This window comes from Hydra viridissima, unplaced genomic scaffold, assembly GCF_058129835.1.
Source record: "Hydra viridissima isolate aposymbiotic clone 2 unplaced genomic scaffold, HvirCarnegie_v1 scaffold_13, whole genome shotgun sequence".
Lineage (NCBI taxonomy): Eukaryota > Metazoa > Cnidaria > Hydrozoa > Anthoathecata > Hydridae > Hydra > Hydra viridissima.
Genome location: NW_028324312.1, coordinates 10,740,458 through 10,767,128, shown reverse-complemented (window position 1 = coordinate 10,767,128; position 26,671 = coordinate 10,740,458). Strand labels below are relative to the sequence as shown.

Below are 26,671 nucleotides of genomic sequence, written 5' to 3'. Positions count from 1 at the left end.
AGTTTACCAAGTCTCCTGGTTTTAGATCTGTTTTTTACCAACATCAAATAAAAGACCCGAAACACTGCATGATACAAAATTCAATTTAGGGAGATCAGATTTTTGTATTTTATTTTAAAATACACTTATGATTATCACTGAGATGTGATCATGAATCTAAAAGAGCTATTTCGAATAAGTATTTATAACTGGTATTTATAAGAAATATTTCTAAAAAGTATTTATGAGGCATTTTGGAGGTATTATTGGAAGAATTTATAAGTAATGTTTATTAGAAGTATTTACAAGAAGTATATACATGAAGTTTTTACAAAAGGTGTTTATTAAAGGCATTTAAATGAGGCGTATGTAAGTGGTCTCAAAAGCTCAAAAAGATCAGACTATTTTGCAAATGTTTTTGATTCCAGCATCAATTGTTCAATGAAAGAGTCCAAATCTCAATAAATCTAAACCCCTGTGAAGCAGGTGTTCAAATTTATTGAGTTCTATCTATTCCAAACCATGACAGCGATAATGTCAGAGATTGTTTCAAACCATGTCAGCGATAATGACAAAAATTGTTCCAAACCATGTCAGCGATAATGTCAAAAATTTATTAGTGTTTAAAAAAGAGTTTGGTCAAAATTTTTTTGATAATTGACATCATTTTTTTTCTGATTGTTGAAAAATAAATAAAACAGAATGATATAAAATAAGATCTGCATTAAAAAATACGAATATTATTTAGTAAGCTTTACATAGATTTCCCTCATTTGAAATTTAATTTCATATCAAATTTTAATAGCACTTCTCCTCAGAGCCTATTTCTATAACCGTCCATGGTTTTCTGTAAATAAGAAAAGCATTTGTTCGATTCTTCTATCAATCAAAAATTCATTCACTTAAGAAAAAAAAAAACGTTAATTAAATGATGAACTCCACAAAACCGCTAATAATTCTAAAAGCCCGATTAAATTTAATGAATAATTTTCTACCGTTCACAAAAATTATAGTTAGAGTGAAATAAAAACTTACGAAATCAATCTAAAAAAAAATTCCTGCATCCCAAAAAATAATCTGATGTAAACTAAAATAAGTAACATTTAAAAACGGTTTTTCGTTTATCTTCATACCCATTCCTTAAAAGATCTGCAATATTACGCTTTGAAACCAATGTTGACGGATGGTTGATTCCCAAAATATCAGTTCGAATCTTTTCAACTTCATAATGAAGTTCTAGAGCTTCATTATATTTTCCCAATTTACCCAAACAGACCGCAATTTTATGTTTTGCATCTAATGTTGATGGGTGATCGGTTCCTAAAACATCAGTTCGCATTTTTGCTACTTGATAGCTAATTTCTAAAGCTTTATGATAGTCTCCCAGATCGTACAAACCGCTGGCAATATTATGTTTTGTATCCAATGTTGATGGATGATTGATTCCCAAAACATTAATTCGTATCTTTTCAACTTGATAATGAAGTTCTAGAGCATCATTATATTTTCCCAATTTACCTAAGCAGACTGCAATATTACATTTTGAATCCAATGTTGATGGATGAGCGATTCCTAAGTTATCAGTTCGTATTTTTGCAACTTCATAATTAATTTCTAAAGCTTGGCTATATCTTCCAATTAAATACAAACAGCTTGCTATATTATGCTTTGAATCCAATGTCGAAGGATGATTAACTCCTAAACATCAGCCCGCAATTTAGCAACATTATAATAAAGTTCCAAAGCCTTATCATATTTTCCGGTATTCTGTAAACTGGTTGCTATTGAGCTTTTTGTAAACAATGTCGATGGATGACTTGGTCCTAAAATATATGTTTGTAAATTTTCAACTTCCAAACAAAGTTCTAAAGCTTTATTATATTTTCCCATTTCATTCAAACATCTCCCTACAAAACATTTTGTAACCAAAGCAAATGGATGATTTAATCCTAAATTATGAAAATCTATTTCCTCTATCAGAAAAAAAACATCTAAAGCTCCTTTAAACATTCCGATATTGATCAAACACCTAGCTTTCTTATGTTTTGCACTTAACGTTAAAGGATGATTCATTCCCAAACTATAAATTAGCGATTTTTCAACTCGATGATAAATTTCTAAAGCTTCATTATATTTTCCCATGTTATCCAAACAGCTTGCTATACAAATTTTTGTAGTTAATGTCGATGGATGATTGATTCCTAAAATGTCCGTTTCTACTTTTTCAACTTGATAATAAATTACTAAAGCTTCATTATATTTTCCCATGTTATCCAAACACAGAGCGATATTATGTTATGAAGTCAATGTTGATGGATGATTGATTCCTAAAATGTCCGTTCGTGCTTTTTCAACTTGATAATAAATTTCTAAAGCTTCATTATATTTTCCCATGTTATCCAAACACAGAGCGATATTATGTTTTGAAGTCAATGTTGATGGATGATTGATTCCTAAAATGTCCGTTCGTGCTTTTTCAACTTGATAATAAATTTCTAAAGCTTCATTATATTTTCCCATCTTACCCAAACACAGAGCGATATTATGTTTTGAAGTCAATGTTGATGGATGATTGATTCCTAAAATGTCCGTTCGTACTTTTTCAACTTGATAATAAATTTCTAAAGCTTCATTATATTTTCCCAAGTTATCCAAACACAGAGCGATATTATGTTTTGTAGTCAATGTCGATGGATGATTGATTCCTAAAATGTCCGTTTGTACTTTTTCAACTTTATAATAAATTTCTAAAGCTTCATTATATTTTCCCATCTTATCCAAACAGCTTGCTATACAACTTTTTGTAGTTAATGTTGATGGATGATTGATTCCTAAAATGTCCGTTTCTACTTTTTCAACTTGATAATAAATTTCTAAAGCTTCATTATATTTTCCCAAGTTATCCAAACACAGAGCGATATTATGTTTTGAAGCCAATGTTGATGGATGATTGATTCCTAAAATGTCCGTTTCTACTTTTTCAACTTGATAATAAATTTCTAAAGCTTCATTATATTTTCCCATCTTATCCAAACAGCTTGCTATACAACTTTTTGTAGTCAATGTTGATGGATGATTGATTCCTAAAATGTCCGTTTCTACTTTCTCAACTTGATAATAAATTACTAAAGCTTCATTATATTTTCCCATGTTATCCAAACACAGAGCGATATTATGTTATGAAGTCAATGTTGATGGATGATTGATTCCTAAAATGTCCGTTCGTGCTTTTTCAACTTGATAATAAATTTCTAAAGCTTCATTATATTTTCCCATGTTATCCAAACACAGAGCGATATTATGTTTTGAAGTCAATGTTGATGGATGATTGATTCCTAAAATGTCCGTTCGTGCTTTTTCAACTTGATAATAAATTTCTAAAGCTTCATTATATTTTCCCATCTTACCCAAACACAGAGCGATATTATGTTTTGAAGTCAATGTTGATGGATGATTGATTCCTAAAATGTCCGTTCGTACTTTTTCAACTTGATAATAAATTTCTAAAGCTTCATTATATTTTCCCAAGTTATCCAAACACAGAGCGATATTATGTTTTGTAGTCAATGTCGATGGATGATTGATTCCTAAAATGTCCGTTTGTACTTTTTCAACTTTATAATAAATTTCTAAAGCTTCATTATATTTTCCCATCTTATCCAAACAGCTTGCTATACAACTTTTTGTAGTTAATGTTGATGGATGATTGATTCCTAAAATGTCCGTTTCTACTTTTTCAACTTGATAATAAATTTCTAAAGCTTCATTATATTTTCCCAAGTTATCCAAACACAGAGCGATATTATGTTTTGAAGTCAATGTTGCTGGATGATTGATTCCTAAAATGTCCGTTCGTACTTTTTCAACTTGATAATAAATTTCTAAAGCTTCATTATATTTTCCCATCTTATCCAAACAGCTTGCTATACAACTTTTTGTAGTCAATGTTGATGGATGATTGATTCCTAAAATGTCCGTTTCTACTTTTTCAACTTGATAATAAATTTCTAAAGCTTCATTATATTTTCCCATGTTATCCAAACAGCTTGCTATACAAATTTTTGTAGTTAATGTCGATGGATGATTGATTCCTAAAATTTCCGTTTTTACTTTTTCAACTTGACAATAAATTTCTAAAGCTTCATTATATTTTCCCATCTTATCCAAACACAGAGCGATATTATGTTTTGAAGTCAATGTCGATGGATGATTGATTCCTAAAATGTCCGTTTGTACTTTTTCAACTTTATAATAAATTTCTAAAGCTTCATTATATTTTCCCATCTTATCCAAACAGCTTGCTATACAACTTTTTGTAGTTAATGTTGATGGATGATTGATTCCTAAAATGTCCGTTTCTACTTTTTCAACTTGATAATAAATTTCTAAAGCTTCATTATATTTTCCCAAGTTATCCAAACACAGAGCGATATTATGTTTTGAAGCCAATGTTGATGGATGATTGATTCCTAAAATGTCCGTTTCTACTTTTTCAACTTGATAATAAATTTCTAAAGCTTCATTATATTTTCCCATCTTATCCAAACAGCTTGCTATACAACTTTTTGTAGTCAATGTTGATGGATGATTGATTCCTAAAATGTCCGTTTCTACTTTCTCAACTTGATAATAAATTTCTAAAGCTTCATTATATTTTCCCATCTTATCCAAACAGCTTGCTATATTATGGTTCGTAGTCAATATTGATGGATGATTGATTCCTAAAATGTCCGTTTCTACTTTTTCAACTTGATAATAAATTACTAAAGCTTCATTATATTTTCCCATGTTATCCAAACAGCTTGCTATATTATGGTTCGTAGTCAATGTTGATGGATGATTGATTCCTAAAATGTCCGTTCGTACTTTTTCAACTTGATAATAAATTTCTAAAGCTTCATTATATTTTCCCATCTTCTTCAAACAGCTTGCTATACAACTTTTTGTAGTCAATGTTGATGGATGATTGATTCCTAAAATGTCCGTTTCTACTTTTTCAACTTGATAATAAGTTTCTAAAGCTTCATTATATTTTCCCAAGTTATCCAAACAGCTTGCTATACAACTTTTTGTAGTTAATGTCGATGGATGATTGATTCCTAAAATGTCCGTTTGTACTTTTTCAACTTGATAATAAATTTCTAAAGCTTCATTATATTTTCCCATCTTATCCAAACAGCTTGCTATACAACTTTTTGTAGTCAATGTTGATGGATGATTGATTCCTAAAATGTCCTTGTCTACTCTTTCAACTTGATAATAAATTTCTAAAGCTTCATTATATTTTCCCATCTTATCCAAACAGCTTGCTATATTATGGTTCGTAGTCATTGTTAATATATGATTGATTCCTAAAATGTCTGTGAAGACTTTTTTAACTTGATAAATAGTTTCTAAAGCTTCTTTATATTTTCCCATTTCGAGCAAACATAATGCTTTACTTTGTTTTGCGCATAATGTCATTTCGTTTCTTGCCCCATATGTTTCTGTGTTATACTTTTGAATAGCATCAAGTATGGTAATTGCGTCTTGAAAATGTCCTTTTTTTGATAAGAAACGTTCGATTTTCTGGCTCAGTTCACTGAAAGCTCTGCACATTTTCCTTTTGTTAGTACGAAACATCTGGATAAAGTGTTTATAGAAATGTGTGCCATCATCAAAGTGTTCCTTTACGTCTTTCAACTGTAGTTTTAGAAAATCCACGATGTTTTCTTTGCATTTTTTTATTATATCTTTGCGTTTTTGATAATATTTACACGTTAAAATTGTCATTTCGTGTATCGAGTACCTATCATTTTCACCGTCGAATCGATCAAGCAACGAATAATTAATTAATAATGATACAAAGCGGTTTATCAAATAATCTTCGTTTATGTTCAGGTATTTTGAAAGGGTCTGAATAAATTGCTTCGTTATGTTTTGACATTCGCAATGCGATAAATGATTTAAAATTTCTAATGATTTATCCTGAGTGGTTTCTATTTTATTTAACACTAAGTTGATTGATGTTAATGCAGACTTTGTTTCAACTTCGGTGAGAGTAACTTCCTCCAGTAGTTCAACGGGATAGGATTGAAAAAGATCTAACGGGATAGGATTGAAAAAGATCTTGTTTTTTATATAAAGAATCGCTTGATTAATGGCGAGGGGATGATATTGAAGCGTTTCGGTTATTTGTTTCACTCGTTCGTCATCGTTTGTGTTAATGTTCGTTTTCATAAAGGTAATCGCGTCTTGATGCGAGAAAGGATTAATTTGGATTTGATGAGCATTGTCAGACCATGTTTTCCATTGCGACGTTACCAAGGTGAATGCGTTTGGTTTATGAGACACGTATTTTTCAAAATTCTCAACGCTTTCACGATCAACATTGTCAAAAATGTACAGCGTATTTTCGCTTTTGAAGTAGTTATGAACTTTCTCGGTAACAACTCTAATGTCGAACGCATCACCGTGAGAGTCTTCTACGATCAACCCTAGTTTGCGGCAGAGATTAATCATGGAGCTTTGTAATTTGTCATGTGATGCATCCAACCACACTACTCTATCAAAGCGTGTGTTGTGATTTGCAGCATATTTTCTAGCGAGCTGAGTTTTTCCAACTCCAGACATTCCGGTTAAAACGGTAATTAACTTAACTGCGTTGTTTTTTTCGTAAAGTTGTTTATGAATTCGATCAAGTTCATCGTCACGTGAAATAAACGTGTTTGCCGGTGGTAGGACGCCAAATGCTGAATTTCTGCTAAATATCTCTAAAATAAAAATATTTTTATTTTTTAACTACGCAATGACTTTGTTGAGGAGGATTTTGAAATTACTGATCAAACAAGTGACTGATATCGGTTATTATCATTGAGAGCACAAAAGTTAAGAATTATAACGATGGTTCAACGGTTCTTATGGACTTGCATTTTCAATTTATTTTTTTTAGATTTATATTTAAATATTTCGTAATGACTTATTTATTTGAAGACTATGTTTATCAGTATTATAAAATATTTTGTGTTTAAAAATTACTTTCAGGAAATCGTTAACTTCAAGTTGAACTTCAAAATTTTTATGGATTATGAATTCAATTTTCGTATTGGAAGGCGATCTTGACCGTTAGCGTTCATTAAATTTAAGTGAAATTTTTTTAGGCTTTCGTTTTGAGAAAGTGTTTCGCTTTTGGATTCAGCTTTCTTTAAAAAAGTTGTATAGAAAAAGAAGAGCAAATATCAAAAAAGATTATTCCAACTTTTCTTCTTAAAATGCCTACTTCGTTCACATTCTTCGACCAAATCGTTTCGCTTGCAAAGGTATAACCCGTTTTTAATATTTCGCCATATTTTGGTTGGATTATGCTTTCGCCATTGATTTAGTACTTGAAAAGTTTGTTCTGCTGTTGTTTTATATTCTTCTTCTACATTATCAATTAAGGTGTCATCAACCAACAGATATCGAGCAAGTTTTTTCCAATCGTATGTCAACAAATCTGCGAGCGTTGTAAAGACATCTTGTGGCAGTTTTTCAACTAAAAACAAAATTTGCTTAAGATAATCGCATCAACTTCACAAAATAGAACAGTGAAGAATGTGCAATTACCTTCAATGTTGTCGAACTCGTTCTCCATGACAACTTGCTCTTTTAATTTTAGGTGAGAAACAGCAAAGTTGATATTCGTAAAGATTACTTTAACTGATGCTTTCTTTCCCACCGATGAAAGAGCTCTAACTTCTATCTTAGTATGGACCTTAAACTAATTTTCAAAAAAGAATTTTGCAAGTCATAGTATGCAATAATTGTAAACAATGATATTGCAAAATTAGTATATATATATATATATATATATATATATATATATATATATATATATATATATATATATATATATATATATATATATATATATATATATATATATATATATATATATATATATATATATGAAGACCACACTGGAAAAACGATCAAGCTACATTTTTGCTTTTTTTGGGTTTTTGCCCCTGTTATATTCGGCTGCAGTTTAACTATATAATAATTGACTATATAACTAGAAAACCAATCAAATTACACAGATATTTAGTTTAACAAATAAGTAAGCTATGGTGTGAGCTTTGGTGTTTTAATGTTTAAAATCTAATTTACTCAAAACAATAAAAATGTAGCTTGATCGTTTTTCCAGTGTGGTCTTCATATATATTTATATATATATATATATATATATAGACACAAACACAGATATACAGAACGAAGAAACTATAACTATCAATGGTTCTTAAAGTTTCATGCTTATAAGCAATAGTCTGCCATGTTATACAAAACAAACATAATAAAAACACTGAAGAATAAGTTAAAAAGTTTGTTGAAAGACTTCGTTATATATATATATATATATATATATATATATATATATATATATATATATATATATATATATATATATATATATATATATATATATATATATATATATAAAACTAATAAAAAAACGTTTTGTAAAAATGAATAGCAGCATCGAGCGAAGTTTGTGTTAACCCAAATGTCTTTTAATTGGTAAAGATATTTGAAATATGCTCTCTTGTACAGAGGATAAAGTCATATGATTGATTTCTTAAGTATTTAATTAGCCTTTGTTCATGCAATATTAATCAGCAATTGCTATTTTACATGCTGTTTAATCAAATAATAGGATTGAAATTCTTTAAGTGAACTTATTCGCCATGCAATAGGTTTGAATCTTTTGTGTGAAACAGAATTCCTTTGCCATTACTTTGTTAACTTATAGTTGTTTAAGTATACTTAAAAAAAGATAAGTTAACAAAGTAATGGCCGATATATCGTCATCTGGTGTTTCACTTTTAATGAATAGTAATAACTTGTATTCAAATTTTATATCATTCTTTCGAACAAATCTTATTTTCTGAAGTTTCTTTAAATAGAACTCTTTATTTTTTAAAAAGAACAATGCTTTTGTTTACAAACGTTACATTCATGCCAAAGTATATTATTTAGCAATTGTTATAAGTAATAGTTTACTGCGTTTAATCGAATAGCAAATCTGTGCAGAGATTGGGTGGGTTGAAGCAAAACAACTTGATGTATTTCAATTATCGTAATATGCTTCTGGAGTCTGATAGAATTCTATTTCTAAATATATAAATTCATTAAAATTCAGCTACATTATTCATTTCTAATGATTAAAATCCAAAAAAACTAAATGCTTTAATTTTATGTAGATTGCGTTATAAAAGATTGCTTTTACCTTGAATAAGGTTTTGTGCTGGAGAAATGCAGATGTTCTGATTATTATTATTATTTGTTTGTTTGCTTATAATGAAAGTCCTATAAGAATAAGCAAAAAATAGTTTTATTGCTTTATATAAACTTATTTGTGATAATGGAAGTCAAACATGAAAAGGTAGTTGCTTTACCCCTGGTGACGAAGTTGAAACAACGCTTGGCCATATTTCAATCAAAGAAATAGGTATTGTTGAGCTTACGCAAAAGACATATTAAAGAGAACCCCATGAGGCCAATTAAAAAGTTGGCAATGTGAAAAATGATTGAAGTCACAGTTAGAAGGGTTTTTAAAAAGAGCTGTGCTTTCTTATTCAAGACAAGAAACAAAACTTTTCTTTTAACAGACCGTCTGAGCAATGTTCTTATGGAACGTTCTAAGAAGCTCCATCGTATGTTGAAGAAAAGGCTTCAATTTTGTGGCTCTCAGACAAAAAATGTTTGACTGTTGAATCAGCCAGCAAGAACCTAAGTGATTGTTAAACACCATGAAAGAATTCCAGCGCTTGTCTGGTTTTGCACCCCCTTTTTTTTTTTTCAGATTTTGGAAGATCTTTGTCTGAAACGGAAAAAAATGGTTTTCATTTTTATTCTTGACAAAGAAAAAGTACTCTAATTCTAATTTGAATATTCCATTTTTCCGTTAAAAATGACGCTACTTTTAACTCCATTTTGAAACTTTTTAATAATAGTTTTAAAACCATTAGTTCAAACCGCTGAAAATATTTACCTGTTTTTACGAGCGTTAAGAAATACAAAGAACAAAAAAATGGATGGAGTATTATCAACAAAACAAAATCAGTTTTTAAGTAGTTTTTACACTCCATCTTTGATGTTTGTCCATGCTTTGCTACGCCACTGCCTAATACCAGTAAACAACAGGTAACAGGTATAAAATTATTTGGAATTTTTTCAAACGGTTTTGATGTCTTATAATAAGTCGCTTAACAAATTCGTCTCACCAGTTTTTTATAGATAGAAGTTTCAAAATGGCTAGAAAACCAACAGCAGATGAATTTGATAAAATCTCGCTAACTGAAATTGGTGCGTGGTTAATGAATAATCGCGAAGAATGCATAAAGTGGTTGAGAGACTTTGGGTTGCTTACTACTGCAATGATTTGTCCTGTTTGCAATTTGCAGTGTAGCGAACAGCTGTACACACGCAGTGTAGATGGAATAACCTAGAGATGTACTTTTAAAAAGTCTAAAAAGGTTGTAAACATTCGCAAAGACAGCGTTTTTGAGAAATCAAAACTGGAGTTGTGGAAGATCATTGGAGAAACATACATATGGGCTTGTAGCGCAGGCAAAAGTCGGGGACTGTCGCAAGAATATGTTCAAAAAAGAATTGGATATTGGATGCATAGACGTAGAACGCGCTGGGGCTCGGGGGCTCGAGCCCCATCCGTTCTACGTCTAAATATTTAAAAAATAAAAACCATAATATACTTAAACATTAACAAATGTAACAATTTAAAAACGATTGTAATATTTCCGCAAATACCTATGGTGATTTTCAAAAGTTTATACTATTTTTCGAATTTCAGAAATTCCACGCTTCTGATGAGTTTGAGATTCATTTGTGATCGGTAAAAACGTAATAAAAAGCAAATTTACTGAACTACATAAACTAAAGAGTTGTGTAAGTTAAACGTTTGTTTAGTATTTTTTTTCTTTGATAAATTTGGCAGTATTGTTTGTATTAATTATTTAAAAGTTTTGAATTAAAAATCATTTGAACTAAAAAAACGTAAGTTTTTGAAGAAATATTTTAATTGTTCAATGGTACATTGACTTTTAAGTAATAAGTTGTAAGATGTTGTAGAATGAAGAAGATTAGTGAATACTTTTCAAAAAAAGAAAATCAAATTGAAACAGTTGCATTATTTTCTGAACCTCAAAATGCTAATAACTTCCAAGATAATACTCATGAAAGTTTATCATTTGTTCAGTTAGATTATGCAAATAATCCAACCGCTGTTGTTGAGTCGCCGTCTTTTACAGAGGAGTCTAGACCTTGTTGTTCAAGACAGTCTTCTTTTCCATCAAAAAAGGGAAGAAAATTTAAACAAATCTGGAATGAAAAACATAAATGGGTTTTACATGACTGCCAGAAAGAAAAAGTTTTTTATTCTACCTGCATCAAAGCTACCCAAATGAAAATGCCTTTACCTCGTAGTTCAAGAGAAAAAGATTCGTACGAAGCTTTTATTTTAAACGGATTTTCTAATTGGAAGAAAGCGTCACAAATTTTTGGTTCTCACGAGCGATCTGAACTCCATAGGGCGTCTGTTAGTATGATCGCCTCAGCAACACTGGAATAGACCGTTATCCAACAGATTAATCACACCAAAATAAAGAAATGACGGATAATCGTACGGCTTTATTAAAAATATTCACAACACTTCTTTATTTGGTAATTCCTCAATTTCGTTTAAGAAAAATTTAGATTAACTATCAATCATTAAATTTATTTACTAGATAAATGTTTCTTCTAAATGTATTAGGGAACGCAAGGCCTTTTCATTCGTGGAAAGGTTTAAAATAATTCAAACTTTCGCATGCTACTCAAACTACGAGCAGACGATTCTCTGGAACTGAAGAAATGGTTGAATCGTCCTAAAAAGCAAAAGTGGCTCTCGCCTGATATTGAAAACGAAATCATACAAGACTTTGCTCATGCAACACTTCGTAAGCTATGCGAAAATATAAGGGAATCACAGTTCTATAGTTTGATCCGATGAAATAACGGATATGTCCACGAAAGAACAAGTTTCGATCTGCATTCGGCGTGTTAATAAAAAGTTTAAAATTGAGAAGCTTTTAATGGGATTTAAGCAAACCGAGAACATCAAGAACTTTTAATGGACGTTTTATATCGATTTAGCCTGTTGATTCAAAATTGCCGGCGCCAATGTTTTGACGGATCGTCAAATCGTGCAGACTTTAATGAGTGGGAAAGAAGAGCGGGCTGTTTACGTGCACTGCCGCGCTCATAATCTCAATTTGGTAGCACAAGATTCTGTTGAAAATCAAACAGAGATCAAGAATAATATGAATTTAGTGCAATCATTCATCGTATTTACCCGTGAATCTCCAAAACAATTGGCATGTTTCAACAAATTTCGAAGTGTAGAGGATGTAGAAAGTGGAACATCAATGCGGTCATTTTGCCACACTCGATGGATCCTTAGAAAACCGTCCATTATATCTATTACGAGTAACTATTCCGCCATTATCAACTGCTTAGAGGATTTTGAAAATCATTCTGATAATTCAGCCAAGAATAAGTCAGAAGCAGCGGGTTATCTGGAATCTTTTTGTAAGTTTGACAAATTTTTCAAATTGAAAGTCTTGCGCATGATCTTCACGTTAATCGAGGATGCTAATACAGCACTCCAAGGTAAATATTGTTTTATTTCATAGTGTCTTTTTTGTAATATATTATTTTAAGCAAATTATAATTTTAAAAGTTTATTGAAAATTGTTTTAGGCATGCAGCTTAATTTTTGCAAAGCAAGAAATACCATCAACATGTTTAAGAAGGTGTTTAAAGAAGCCCGGGCCGATACTCGCTTCAAAGTCTTATGGGATGCAGCTGTTGTAGCAGCAGAATGTAGTTTACTTGAAAAACCATAGATGCCAGAGAAACGTAAAATTATATCAAAATTTACTGGAAGTGGAGTTCCATACTTTGCTACGACTCCAGAGGACCATTACCGCCAGCTTTTCTATGCATCTCTGGATTGTGTTATAACGGGACTTGCGACCCGTTTCAAGCCGACTGAGACCACTAAGCATTTAGCAAATATAGAATAATTTCTCATCGGTCAGTGCTTGAAAGTTGGATTCGTTGAGGCTTTTTACAAAAATGACTTTGAAGATTATAGAGGGCTACAACTCTATCGCGACATATTTATGGATCATGCAAAATTCAAGAATATTCAACTAATTAATTTTGAATCAGTTTTGAGAGAGCTTGTAGACCATGATGGTGTCCTTTCTCAATCAATTTCACTGATTCCCGAGTTTGTGAAGCTATTAAAAATTTTAGTATGTATGCCTGTCACCTCATTTACGTGTGAGCGCTCTTTTTCTTGTCTTCGTAGGCTAAAGACTTATTTGCGTTCTACAATGTCTCAGGAGCGATTGAATCATCTCGCTATTTTAAATTGCCATCGCGATATTGCCTACACTCTTGATCTTGATCATTTGATCGATGAGTTTATAATGCGTGCCTCCATACGCATGAACACATTTTACTTGAGAAAATAAATTACATTTTTATGTCCATTGAAAAAACTTTTTATTTCTTATTATAGATTTTCTTTATTATAGGAACATCTTTTATTAACCTATGCTTATTTGTACCAAGTTGTTCTTGAATTGCTTCTAATTTTGCTGCTGGTGTTGGTGAATGGTGAAAATGTGTTGCCAGACGTCTGCAACAAACTAAAATTTCTTTCACAGATTGTTGCGACAAAATTGAGTCATGTAAACATAACTGTATTGTATGTATAAAACATGGCATTGACTTAAAACCAGTCTCTAACACCAGCTACCATATTGGCAGCATTATCTCGTAAAACAATATGAACTTTTGTGTTTGGAATTTCAAAACTTAGCAAACCTTTATGTAAAAACTCATATTTTTTCCTGTGTGATTTTCTAGAAAATGCATAACTCTGAGTACTGCTCTCTGTTGAGAAAATTAATTATTGAGCCAGTGTGCTGTCATGCTTATGAAGGCAACATTTGAACTATTTGCTGTCCAAATATCAGTTGTAAGGGAGACATAATTAGCAGCAGATATATTACTCTTGATTGAATTAAACAGATTACCATATATTTGTGGAACAATATTTTCACTAAAGTAACTCCTACTGGGTATTTGGTAATTAGGGCATATCTCTTTAATTAGTTTTCTAAAACCAAGATCTTCTACTATTTTGTATGGTTGAATATCCATATTCTACTATTTTCTATGGTTGAATATCCATCATTTCTCCAATGCGATTGTAAATCTTGATTGCTCTATTGTCATTAATATCCCACAACCTTTTTTTTTAATACTCTCTACTAATGTTAATTGCTTTTTTATTTCCAAATCACTTGATGTAGAAACGGTCGATGTTTCATTAAATTTTTTTTATCAGACTGTTTTTCAGCCAATATATACTCTACAAGGTGCTTTTTTTTTTAAATGGAGCCTAATTGCACTAGTGGTAAATGTTTTTGGACAATTCCCACCTCTGGAGAGTATTGCTTTGCATAGTAGGCAGATACATAAAACGAATGTCTTTCTTAGAAACTTCAAAATATTTCCACACAGTACTTTTAAAAGACATTTTTTTAAAAGACATTGTTTTATACTTTTACAAGATTAAAATCTTATTACTAAATTATAAAAAAGAAGTTCAACCTTAAACTTTACATTTAAACTGTGTAAATATATCTTAAAATATAACCTACATGCTGCATATTATGTTATTTCAGGGCATATCTCTTCAATTAGTTTTTTCCTATACGTTATATGCTATACATTTATTTATATTACCTGACTTTAACAATTGTATTTATTTATTTTTTTCAAAAAAAATTGTAAACATTTTTATTAACACTACAAATAAAAATTTTAACATTTATTTTCTTTACACCACAAACAATCATACAATAATAAATTAACTTTTCAGAGTTACTTTATAATTTTTCAAACAAAATTTATAAACCCTTACTAATGTTTTAACAAACACGTTAAATGTTTAGTAACATAGTTTTTTAAAACATGTTATTATTTTAAAATAATTCGGTTGCCAAACCGTTCGGTGTTCGGTAAAATTTCATTTCACCGAACGTTCGGATTCGGTGTTCGGCCGAAAATTGGGTTCGGCGCAACGTTAATAAATAATGCTACTGAGGAAGTCATATATAAAAGAAAAATAAAATATTTCGAACTAAATTAAGATTGCATGGAGCATTTCCTTCGATAAAACATATGACGAGGCATTTCCTTCGATAAAACATATGACGAGGCATTTGTCTTCATCATGAAACTAATCTACGATTATTTCTAACGCTACTGATAAGCGCAAGCAAAGGCCACCCGCTGTTAGTAAAAAACACACTTGCGAAAGAATACTAGTTTTACTGACACTCGACAACTTAATATTAAGAAAAAACATGTCTAAATTAAAGTGTTATTAGCCTATGATCTCTTAAAAATTTATTTACGAAATGGATTGTGCTAGATGACTATGCTTGGCTCAATTAAGAAATATAATACATATTTCTATTTTATGCGTATCTCTATATTATATCTCTATTTTATAGATTGACTTCATCGCATATATATATATATATATATATATATATATATATATATATATATATATATATATATATATATATATATATATATCTACTTTCAGAAAAATCCTTACTAAATGAATATCTATCGTGCTTAATAAGTTATTATTATTTAAAAGTTACACGCTCGTTCACTTAAAAGTACTTTTTCATCCAGTTAATATCCATAAAATGCTAACTTTTGTACGCTTCCATATGGAACTAGGGCCATAACCTAGAATGCGAGTTGTGAAATCAACTTTAAAATTTCAAGAAGAGGAGGTCATTAAGGATAGTTTTTAGTTGACGTCTCAAATGGTTAGAAAATTGCGATGTTGAGAGCTCATCCAATCCTTTATTTCTCCAAAAAACTCTTGACCTCTTCAAGTTGTATACAAATAAAAATCAAAATGAAAGTTTTGATTTCAACTGCTTTAAAACCTAATGCAGCAGCTAAACAACACCAAAAATAGATTATTTATTCAACAGCCAGCAGCATTAAACACAACAAGATGTAGTCTCTTTTTTTATTAAAGTTAACTTACTCAAAAACTGGTGTTGTACCATAGCTGTAAAAGTATCATAAATAGCTCTATAGAGCTGTTTATGATACTTTTACAGCTATGATAAAACACAATGCTATCACTCTTTAATATTTTCTTTAAACATTGAACGTTTTTTTAAAACCTTAGTTCTTAGCTGTATAATTTTAGCAGTTTGCAAAGCTCAACACGTAAATCTACGTACATAAAACAACTGAAAGTCTTGTAAGAAACATTCTCCAGTTGAGCTGTTGAATTCTGAAAAAATATTTATATCAGTTTAATATGGGTATCAACCATGATACCCATGCTAATACCCATACTTAAAGAAGAATGTGAAAAATATTTTCAATTTAACAAAATAAAACTCAAGATATTAAAAGGATAAAAAGAAGCAAACTGTAACAACCCGATGTAACAGGCTGAGAAATGAGTGACTTTTTTGAAGCGAGCTAATGAGTTCATTTCGGGGGATAATAAAAATAATCGCCTTTGTTTGCATACGTCACGATGCTAAGAGAACTTGTACTCCGATTAGAACTCCGTGTTTTTGATGCAACTCCATTTTCTTGATACAGCTTCGCTTTTTTTTTTAGATAATAGCTGATAATTTCAGGAACAGTTGTGATAATTGCTAAGCGGAGCTATGTGAAATAATTGCACATATATATGTAAAAAAAGCATAAAAAAACTAAAGCTTAAAGCAACTTGCTCTAATAGAAACCTCAAGAAACCTTAGAGAAATAAACTTTTAGTGTTGTGACAAAAATGCAAGAAAGATTTAGAAAGATAGTGGCACATTCCAGAGTAGTCAAAGTAGCTCGTTAGTTTTAGAATACCTAAAAGAAAATGATATTGTTCAACTTTGCTTTCCTAAATGTTGTACGAATTGCGTTTAACCACTTAACGCATTTCCGTCCATTACAAATTTAAAAATAATAATTGATTAAGACGTGCAAATGATGGGACCAAGGTAAAGTTGTGACACAATACGAATATTAATTTACAATACGTAATGGTAGCAAGCGCTTCACATGTTTTTGCCGGAATCAAAATGCGCTTCGTTTGCAGTAAGTATTTTGAGGACCACATGTTTACACCTTCTTTGACAACAGACAAAAGATCAAAGTAAGAGCAATAGTAATCTACAAGAGTTTGAGAAAACACTAAGTCTGGTTAAGAGATCTTCGTGACCAGAAACTTAAACTTTTGTTTAAATAGAAGTAATAATGTATAGTGTAACCATAAAAGTAAGAGACAAAACACCGAAATATTGATCCTCTGAATAAAGCTTCTTGAATCACAGAATTAAAAGACCAAGTAAATTAAAAAATATGATAAAGAAGGAGAAAAACTAAATATAAAACTAAATTTCAGGTAAACTGTGAAAAATGTTGAGTACGCGAGCATTAGCATTTTAAATCTGATTTTAGCAAGAGCGACTTTATTGAACGTTTAATGTTGGGGTTGCGTAACATTACATATTTTTTCAAACACAACGCAATGTAAAATCAAGTACCATAGCGTTAATTGATAAATTCTTTCAACGGAAATTTCTATACAAGTATTGTGGTGCAAAATGATTGAGCCAGTTTTCTTGACAACTTTCCGTACCGAGACTGCATCTAAAAGTGAACGGTTCTATTTAAGACAACTATTAGACTTTTTAACTTGATTTGAAATGGTGACTTGCAAGCTTTTTATCTAACATGTCGCTCACCGTCAAAAGCGATTGCTTTCTTGTTCTGCTCGTCTCTCGGACCAAGCACAGTCATTTCTTGGATCTAAGAAACAATGATTTATACATCAGTAGACTTTTGAAGTTAGTACTGAAATGAAATGGTTGTGTGAACTTTTCATTTTGATTTCATTTAATCATTTTTGAAGTTATATTTCACTTAGTTTTTAATACCTTAAGTTTCTTCAATACCTTTTTCATTAACTTTGTCTCTGTCCCACCTTAAATATGTTTGATAACGCGTTAAAGGAATTATGAATTATGTTTGTGAACATTACAGCTGATCAACGGCTTTAATTGATTTCTTTCCAATTACTAAAACTTTCATAAAAATTGAATATTGCTTTTCCCAAATAGAATTTATTATTTGCAGCAGAATGGCTTTAGTTAAATAATATGCTATGGCAATTATATTACTTGTTCAAATTAGAATGCAGTTTGATGCTTTTACTACCACAATAAAAATCTCACTGAAAACTTTTATTCTCCAGTAAAACTCTCGTAATAAATATTTATTGCCATTAAGAGATTTTTATTCCCCGCACAAAAATTTACTTCTTTGAAAAATGTATTCTGCACTAAGTAGTCTTCAACTTGCTTAAGAATGTAAAAGCAACCGTTGAAACATCATCTGTTTTTTCTGGCGACAGGAAACAAAAGATTCTGTATCCCGTTTTGCGGTCGATGCCAATTGGAAGACAGAAGTTACTGAAAGTAGATGCAAAAGCAATTTAATGTCACTTTGCCGTCGGAAGGGTTTATCAAAGCTGAGGCGTTATATTGCCATAAAAAACAATGTTTGATCAAAAAGCGCAATATAAAGAAAGTTTTCGAAAAACAGCGCTCCGTCGGAGAAGTGACCTAGTTAAGAATTAGCATGAGTGGGAAACAACCCAACAATTTGATTAAACTTGCCTCCAATCACAAATATTCTCCACAAAAACGGCCAGCATACCAGCAGGGTAATTCCTGAGATTAAAACCCAGAAGTACCCAGAAGCAGGCTATGCTTCGGAATACTTTACTTTTCTTTCGTTATTTAAAAGCATTACATAATTAATCTGCTTTTTAAATAAAAAAAAGGAAAACAGAACAACTTTCTTGTTTCTTACTAATTAAGTAAAGTATATTATTTAAAAGGTAAAAATTTCTTTTTACTTGTAACGGTAACTAATTTTTTTTTCAAATACACGATTTGCAAGATTGGATAGTTGACATGCGCTAGGTTTTGGGAGGTAAACAAACATTTTAGCGAAGTAATTAAACAATAATGTTTTTCTAATTTTTTGTATTAATTAGTAAAGTATTGACTACTGATAACACCTTTTTCCAATTTTTGTTGTTTATTCGTGGAAAAGGATATTTAAGAATGTCGGAAACAGTATTAAACGATCCTGAGGAAGCTACGCCTTTATCAAAATGACATTGGAAGACTTTAAAATTATGTCTATTGAAGCACTTCAAGTATTTCTGTCGTTAAGAAAAAATCGTCTGAAGGTAATCACGAAACTTTAGTATATAGGTAATTATTTTTTCATCTATACAATTGGTATTCAAATAAATGATAAATTGATTATCATATATGTATGATTAACATATTTTCATATTCTCATCATATATTAACATATTTTCAATAATATTAATTAAATAAATGTCAATATAAAAAATATATGTTACGTTATGAAATATATTTTAAAGAAATTGTTTGTTATATAATCAATAAATATTGATAATATGATCTGTAAAATTAGCTTATACATTTTTTAGAGCTATGGCATCGTGGGAAGAAAAGGTTCCTGTAAACATTGAAGCACAAGAGCATTATAGAATGTCATTAAATGAATACAAGAAAAAACTTATTGTTGATGGGCACGTCATGCCAGACCCTTTATCATTAAAAAAAAAAGAATGGATAAGCAAATCTCAAAATGGTACGTTAAAATGGCCTCCTGTGTATTAAAACGATGTTTCAAACTACCTCCAAAAAATAAACACTTCAAGCGATCTTTTACACAGATTAGACTGTGAATATAAAGAAGGCAAAGGTTTTCGTTATTTTAAATGTGACTTTGTGAAAGAAATATATTGGTCAGGTATAGACAAAAACTCAAAATTTTGCATGCTTAAAGCTAGACTTACTCCTTCACAAAGCACTTCTGATCAACAATATAATGTATGGGCAATAGTAAAAAAAGACAACCCAGGTGGTTATATTGCCAGTGCATATTGCTCATGTACAGCAGGCCTTCTTGGAAGTTGTAATCATGCTGTAGCTTTGCTTTTTAGAGTAGAAGCAGCAGTTTCAACGGGAGTAACAAAACCAATATGTACCGATAAACTTTGCTCATGGAACATACCAAAAACAAATAAAAAAATTTTAGAACTAAAACCTTTACGTGAACTGGTATTTGTGAAAGATCATTACAGAAAAAGGTGTCATAAAGAAGATGCTATGGCAAACAAGAAAAAATTTAATGCTTTCTTACCATTTTAAGAAGAACAAGATTTAGAATTAAAAAATCATGAGAAAATTAAAAAAATGCTATATGGTGCAATCAAAGAACATGCGCCAAACAGTCGCTTTGTCGAGTTGATAGAATGTACCCAGAAGCATTCAAGTTTGCAATCATTCACAGAACTTCCACCTAACATATTAAACATTGCAAAAGAATTTATTTGGAACAACGAGCTAGAAGTTAAATCTAACATAGATATATTTACACCAAAAATAAAATTGATTAGTGATCAAATATCTTCAATATATATGCAAACAAAACAACAATCGAGTTCTACTGCATGGTTTGACCAGCGCCAAGGTAGACTTACAGCATCTAAATTTCATAAAATTTACACAAAAGTAAACACAATTCAAACAAGAGGTATATGACTTGAGAAATATTTTTGATGAAATTTTGGGGAAAAAACATTTGAGACTATTTCTACCAAACATGGTATTGCAATGGAGCCACATGCAAAAAATTTTGAAAAAAAATCACAAAAATTTTAAAACTGTCAATCCTGGAAAGACAATTGACCTTAAATATCCTTATATATCAGTATCTCCAGATTTAGAAACCTTTTGTAATTGCTGTGGAAATGGAATAATAGAAATCAAATGTCCTCATTCCATTTGTGAAACAAAACCTTAGTTGAAAACCTTGATTACTTAATTGAAAAAAATGCCATTTTGAGTTTAAAGCCATATCACACATATTATACACAAATTCAAGGCCAAATGGCAATAAAGAATGTTCAAATAGGCTGGTTTTTTGTTTACACTCACCATGGACATTATTTAGAAAAAATTAACTTTGACTTCATTTACTGGAATAAAGTTATTAAGAACTTAACTTACTTTTGGGAAAACCATTTGGCAATTCGAATTTTGAAAGGCACCAACCAAAATTCTGCCATCAAATCAGATTGTGCTGAAAACATTGCTGCGAAATCAATTAATACCACTATTACTGGTTTAAAAATTATTCCAATAAAAAAAAAAAACAATGAAAAAGCAGTTAAAAAATCTAAAACTAAAGTATTGTTATATCTGTGTGATGTATGCCATGAAAACTGTGAAGATGATGCTAAATCTTTTGATAGAAGTTCTATTACATGCTCGTTGTGTTCAAGATGGTATCATTTTTTTGTGTAGGAATATTGTTTAAATCTGATATTCCTAAAAAAAATAAACAATGGCTTTGCTGCATATGCACCTAGTAGAAAACACCACAAAATTTATCAATCACCAAATATTGGTGGTAATAAGTTGCACAATGCGCAACATATTAGAACAATATCATCTATAGAAGAAATTACTTTGATTGGAAGTTCATTTGCAAGAATCTTGAATGTTTTTAATTGCCTTATTACTTGTTCCACGAGGATTCTAAGATTAGCTATTTTCTTAGTTTTTTTTATTTACGATGGTAGCATTTGATATAAACCTCTTTTTCCAGGCGGTACATACAATGTTATGTTACGCGTCAAACATTCTTGAATATTATTTGAATATTAAAACCTTTATCAGCCATAACATAAGAAAATTGTGGAACCAAATCAAGAAAATGGGAATCTATTGTCAATTTTTTATCGGAAATTGATCCTGGGTATGAGCTTGATACAAAATTAGTAAACGAATTAGGTGTGATACTGACTAATACTTTTATTGTGTTATAATGTTTGTATTTAGACCAAGTCAACTTTTGCAAGTCAGGATTTTTGGGTGTTTCAATAAATAATTCTGTTGCATCAATAATTCAATGTATATCTTTGATACGATCAAATCGTTTTGGTCTTGTAAAATTTGATGCTCCTTTATCAGGAATAAAATTTAAAAGGTGTAAAACAGAAGCTAATCCTTTAACCCGTGTTACAAATATGCGACTTGCTAGAGAAACCGATATATTAAATCTATGAGATAAATCTTTTTCTGTTAATGCTAATCTTGTTTTCATTAAAGTTAGTAACATTTCATCTTTAGTGCATAACTTTGTTTTTGCTCCAAGTTTATTAGGAAACTTTTTAAATTTTCTTTTTATTATTAATTTTGTATAAGAGCCATTCCATTTTCTTCTCATGACTGGAAACACAATATTGTGTATGGCATTGAAAATTTCTTTGTTTTGAATACCGGTGTAAAATAAAACATTTTCATTTGTATTCAATATTTTTCGGTAAACTTCTTGGCATTCATATTTGGCTAGTTTTCTACGCAAAATTTTGTTATTTTCTTGAAGCAGTTTATTTTTATTTACAAGTTCATCTAAAAGTTTATTTTTGTTACTAAGCTCATTTAGCAGTTTATTTTTATTGATAAGTTTTTTATTTCTTTCTATCAAAAATGAATCAGTATTCCCATTATTTTTTAACTGTAATATTGTCTATGTTAAGCTTGTGCAATACTTCTGAATCATATTTTAATTTCTTTTGTGCTGGCTCATTTTGATTACTTTCCGGTAACAAAGTCACACTCTCAGGAACTTCATATGTATTTTCAATTTGATTAAAGTCTATTGATTTAAAAGGCATTTTTCTTTTACAGCTATACAAAAGCGAATCTTTTGGCACTAATCTTTGAATTCTTTGAGAAGCATCATATCCAAGATTCAATGTTGGGTAGTCTATACTTGATTTATTTTTAAAATGTTGAGAACAAACTCTGGATTTTGCACCAGGACTCCAAACCTTTTTGTTATTTTCTCTATTGATGAGTAGTTTCCATATATTTCTTCTATCCAGGTTTATTTTTTTTTTTGGAAAAGTATGCAACCTAAAAAAAAATTAAAATTATTTCAGCTGTAAACAGATATTGTTGGCTAGCAACAATATATTTAACATTTCGTTTCATTTTGAATTTGATATGTAATAATATAAATATTTTAATAAGGAATGTTCTTACATTTTAAAAGCTTTTGCACTATTATATTTTCTAAAGAGTAAACAACAAAAAAATATATATACTTTTACCTGAACGGCGCTTTACAAGAACATTTAGGATAATCCCTACACACCCCATCTTCTTCACCAATAGCTTCGTTCCATTTTATTAATTTATATTGACCATTAGAACATCCTTTTACTGCACAATGAGTCGACATTTTTCATTAATTTTCTCTACTAAACTTGCACAATTGTTTTGTTTACCTCCCAAATTTTTGCGCATGACATTTATAAATATTTGCGCATGTCAACTATCAAATTTCGCAAATCGTGTATTACTTTTATAAAAGTTGCATATTCTAATTTGCAGTAATCTTTTACTTTGAATAGTAAATATTACTTTTTTAAAATCACATATTTAGGTAAAATTACATTAAAAAGTAATTTACTTTTTTATTTAAAAAGCAATTTACATTTCTATGCAAACTATTTAAATATGTAAATTCCAATTTACTCTTTAAGGTAAATTACTTTCACATGGCTTAATTTTTAAAGTAATTTACAAATGGTATTCCACTCTTTTAGGTTAATCACTTTTTCTTGTAAAAATAAAATACTTTTACAGGTAAAAAGTGCGCATTTTTGAAATAAACTTTATGGAAGGCTTTTTTTCATGCAATGCTATGTTACTTTTTTAAAAATGATTTAATTTGTAATGTAAATTTATTTAATAATTTAATCTAAGTAATGTAAAGCATTTTTTGCTTAAAGTAACTACGTATTTTGCATCAAATTAAGCAAAATTCCACCTTTCCTAGACCTGAGTTTTCTATTGAAAAATATCGTTTTTATGGGTCGGCATCTCATCAAAAAATATTGTTTTCAGAGAAAAACCAACTTTTTTTCGAAACTTTAATGTTTTTGGAATACATTTAAACATTAGATTGATTTGATTGACCTGATTTCTCTATGAATACTTTTACTTTGTTTTTAAATTAAACATTTCCTTGTGTTTAGATATAATTTAAAAAAAATTTATTTAAAGTATTAGCTGTAAAGTTTTGAGAATTAATCATTATTCGGCATTTGACATGGCATGGTGCGCATATAAAACTATTTTAACCATCTATTAAAACCTTCTGACTATCTTTAAAGTTTAGGTAACCTCTAAATAAGATATAAATTAATGAGATAAAAATTACTTTATAAGAATACAAATTAATAAAAAGATCGCTATTTACTTATATTTAACTTTTATCTTTTTCTTTTTTATACCCTTTTAGTTTTATATCCGAAACCGATAAATTATCGGGTACCCGTTTGGGTATTGAACATTTTTTTTTAACCGAAAACCCGAACTTGTTCGGTTTTTGGGTTTATTACCGTTCGGGTCCAGAAACTTAGTAAAAGATTTTTAAAAACTGCAAAAATCGCCAAAAGTCACTAAACTTTTGCTACGAGTTATTGGTTACGTTAATTTTGACACCTTTGGAAGAGTCAGTGAAACGTTTAATGTAAAATCTAAAAAACGTACTTAACTTAACTTACTTTAGCTGGTTGTTAAGTAATGAAGTATTTGATTTAAGTCTACAGTTAATTAAACAACATTTTTATTAGATTAAATGATGTGAAAATATATGAAGTTTTGGTATCAAAAGTTAACTTTTTAAACACACTAGTTGTCTTATAAGACAACTAAGCTTAGTCATCACAGAATGACTAAGCTTAGTCATCACAGAAGTAAAACACTAGCAAGTATAGGAGTTTTACCTAAGGACTTTAATCTAACAATGACTACAAATAAACATTTAAGGTTTGTAGATATACTGATTAGGAGACTGTTTTCATGAGCTTCTTAGCAAGAAATAAAGTGGAAGAATTCTAAACTAAGTTTTATAAAATCGTTTTTGAGAAATTCTTTGTCTTCTTCTATGTCCATGATGTTAATTGCCTCTTCAGATAGTTGCTGGCCAAGAATGTTAAACTTGGTTTTAGAGTTCTCTTCGACAATTTAGCGAGGTGAGACTTTGTTCAAGGTGCTTACTAGTTTTTTCACTCAAGTATTTGAAAGGCCAGTGTTGAGTTGCACATGAACCAAGTCTGAAGCTTTGAGGCAAGAGAAGGGTATTGATAATCTAAGCGACTTTGATGATACCGCAATATTAGAAAAGGAATGTTTGAATTTTAGAGAAAAATTCTTTTTCATCAAATTTATTAAATACATTGAAAGTGAATAAGTTCAAATCTAATTCTATAAACCAATAAATTTTTCACATTTTCCCAGCTTTTTCTTGCCGTAAAAGTATTGTGCAAAAGAAATAGTTTATCGAAAAATATTAATAGTTGTCAAAATCTGTTTTCATTGTTTCAATAATATTTCATTAACATTTTGGATCTAATAATTGCATATTGTACGCTTTAAATTAAAACTTGCAATTGGCATTGCTTTCTAATTCATTATATGGTGTTTCAAAACTTTTAGAATATAAAAGCTAATACCTGGCAAAATTTGTAGCTTCTGGAGAAGTGGAGAAGTTGTCCCGGTTGAGTTTTGAAAAAGTGGGTGAGCTTGATTTCCTTTGATTCTGGCGACTTTGCAAATCAGACACTCACAAATACTAGATGCCCTTGTCAAGACTGTTGGTGAAATTGACATAACTCATAAAAGTCATAAAGCTTTGAAAGAGTTGTTTTTTCGCCATTAGCACACCTCTCTATTGACTTACTAAATGCATCACAGAGTCCTAAGGGACTGTAGAGCCATCAAAGTTCAAGTTGACTTCTAAAATTTTATTTCCTCTTACTTTTTGAAAATCAGTCAAATTAGCAAGTGGCCTTTTTCATGCGCAGAAAACAAACACTTCTCCTGTTGCCCTCATGTGACATTACATGGTCAGGCATTTTAAAGAACAGGTCAACAGTTTTTCAATCTTGCAAATGACATAACTTTTTAAGTGATTTTCGTTTCTGAAATTTTAAATTACGGCTTTTACGCGCAAACTACCAAAAAAAAAACAATTGTGCACTTGAAACCAAAATCTGAGGTGGGCTATCGTAGAATAAATATTTTTTACACTTTCAATGCCATAAACCCTGCAACTAAAAAACTCTTATATGGCTAAGTTTTCTGGTTCCTTTGAATTATTTTTTTAAAATGTCTTCAGCTTTCTCTCCTTCTGCTGCCCCATATGATAAATCTAACACTGCATAGTTTTCCTTTAAACAATGATTTTTAAATGCATTTTTCTTCTGCGGACGCAAAACTTGATTTTAAAAATTTCATTTTTGTAATGCCCAAGGTATGCACTTTCATGTCTCTAAAGGTTTTCTTTAGGAGAGGACTTCCTCTCAAATGTTTTTAATGGAGAGGGGTGATATAACCAGTAATTGTGAACTCACACATGTAAG

At 30.2% G+C, this 26,671-nt stretch overlaps 3 pseudogenes across 1 annotated transcript; 1 reads left to right on the top strand and 2 right to left on the bottom strand.

Annotated features, from left to right (window-relative positions):
* Nucleotides 1-952: 952 nt before the first annotated feature.
* On the bottom strand, nt 953-7,713 carry LOC149880468 (uncharacterized; annotated as a pseudogene). The gene is made up of 3 exons (XR_016446361.1): nt 7,564-7,713; nt 7,238-7,492; nt 953-6,731 (listed from the first exon to the last, which is right to left on the bottom strand). The product of XR_016446361.1 is annotated as an uncharacterized LOC149880468 (transcript).
* Nucleotides 7,714-12,299: 4,586 nt separating this feature from the next.
* LOC149880467 (zinc finger MYM-type protein 1-like) lies at nt 12,300-13,575 on the top strand (annotated as a pseudogene).
* Nucleotides 13,576-21,622: 8,047 nt separating this feature from the next.
* On the bottom strand, nt 21,623-23,481 carry LOC149880466 (uncharacterized; annotated as a pseudogene).
* Between the last annotated feature and the right edge of the window lie 3,190 nt (nt 23,482-26,671).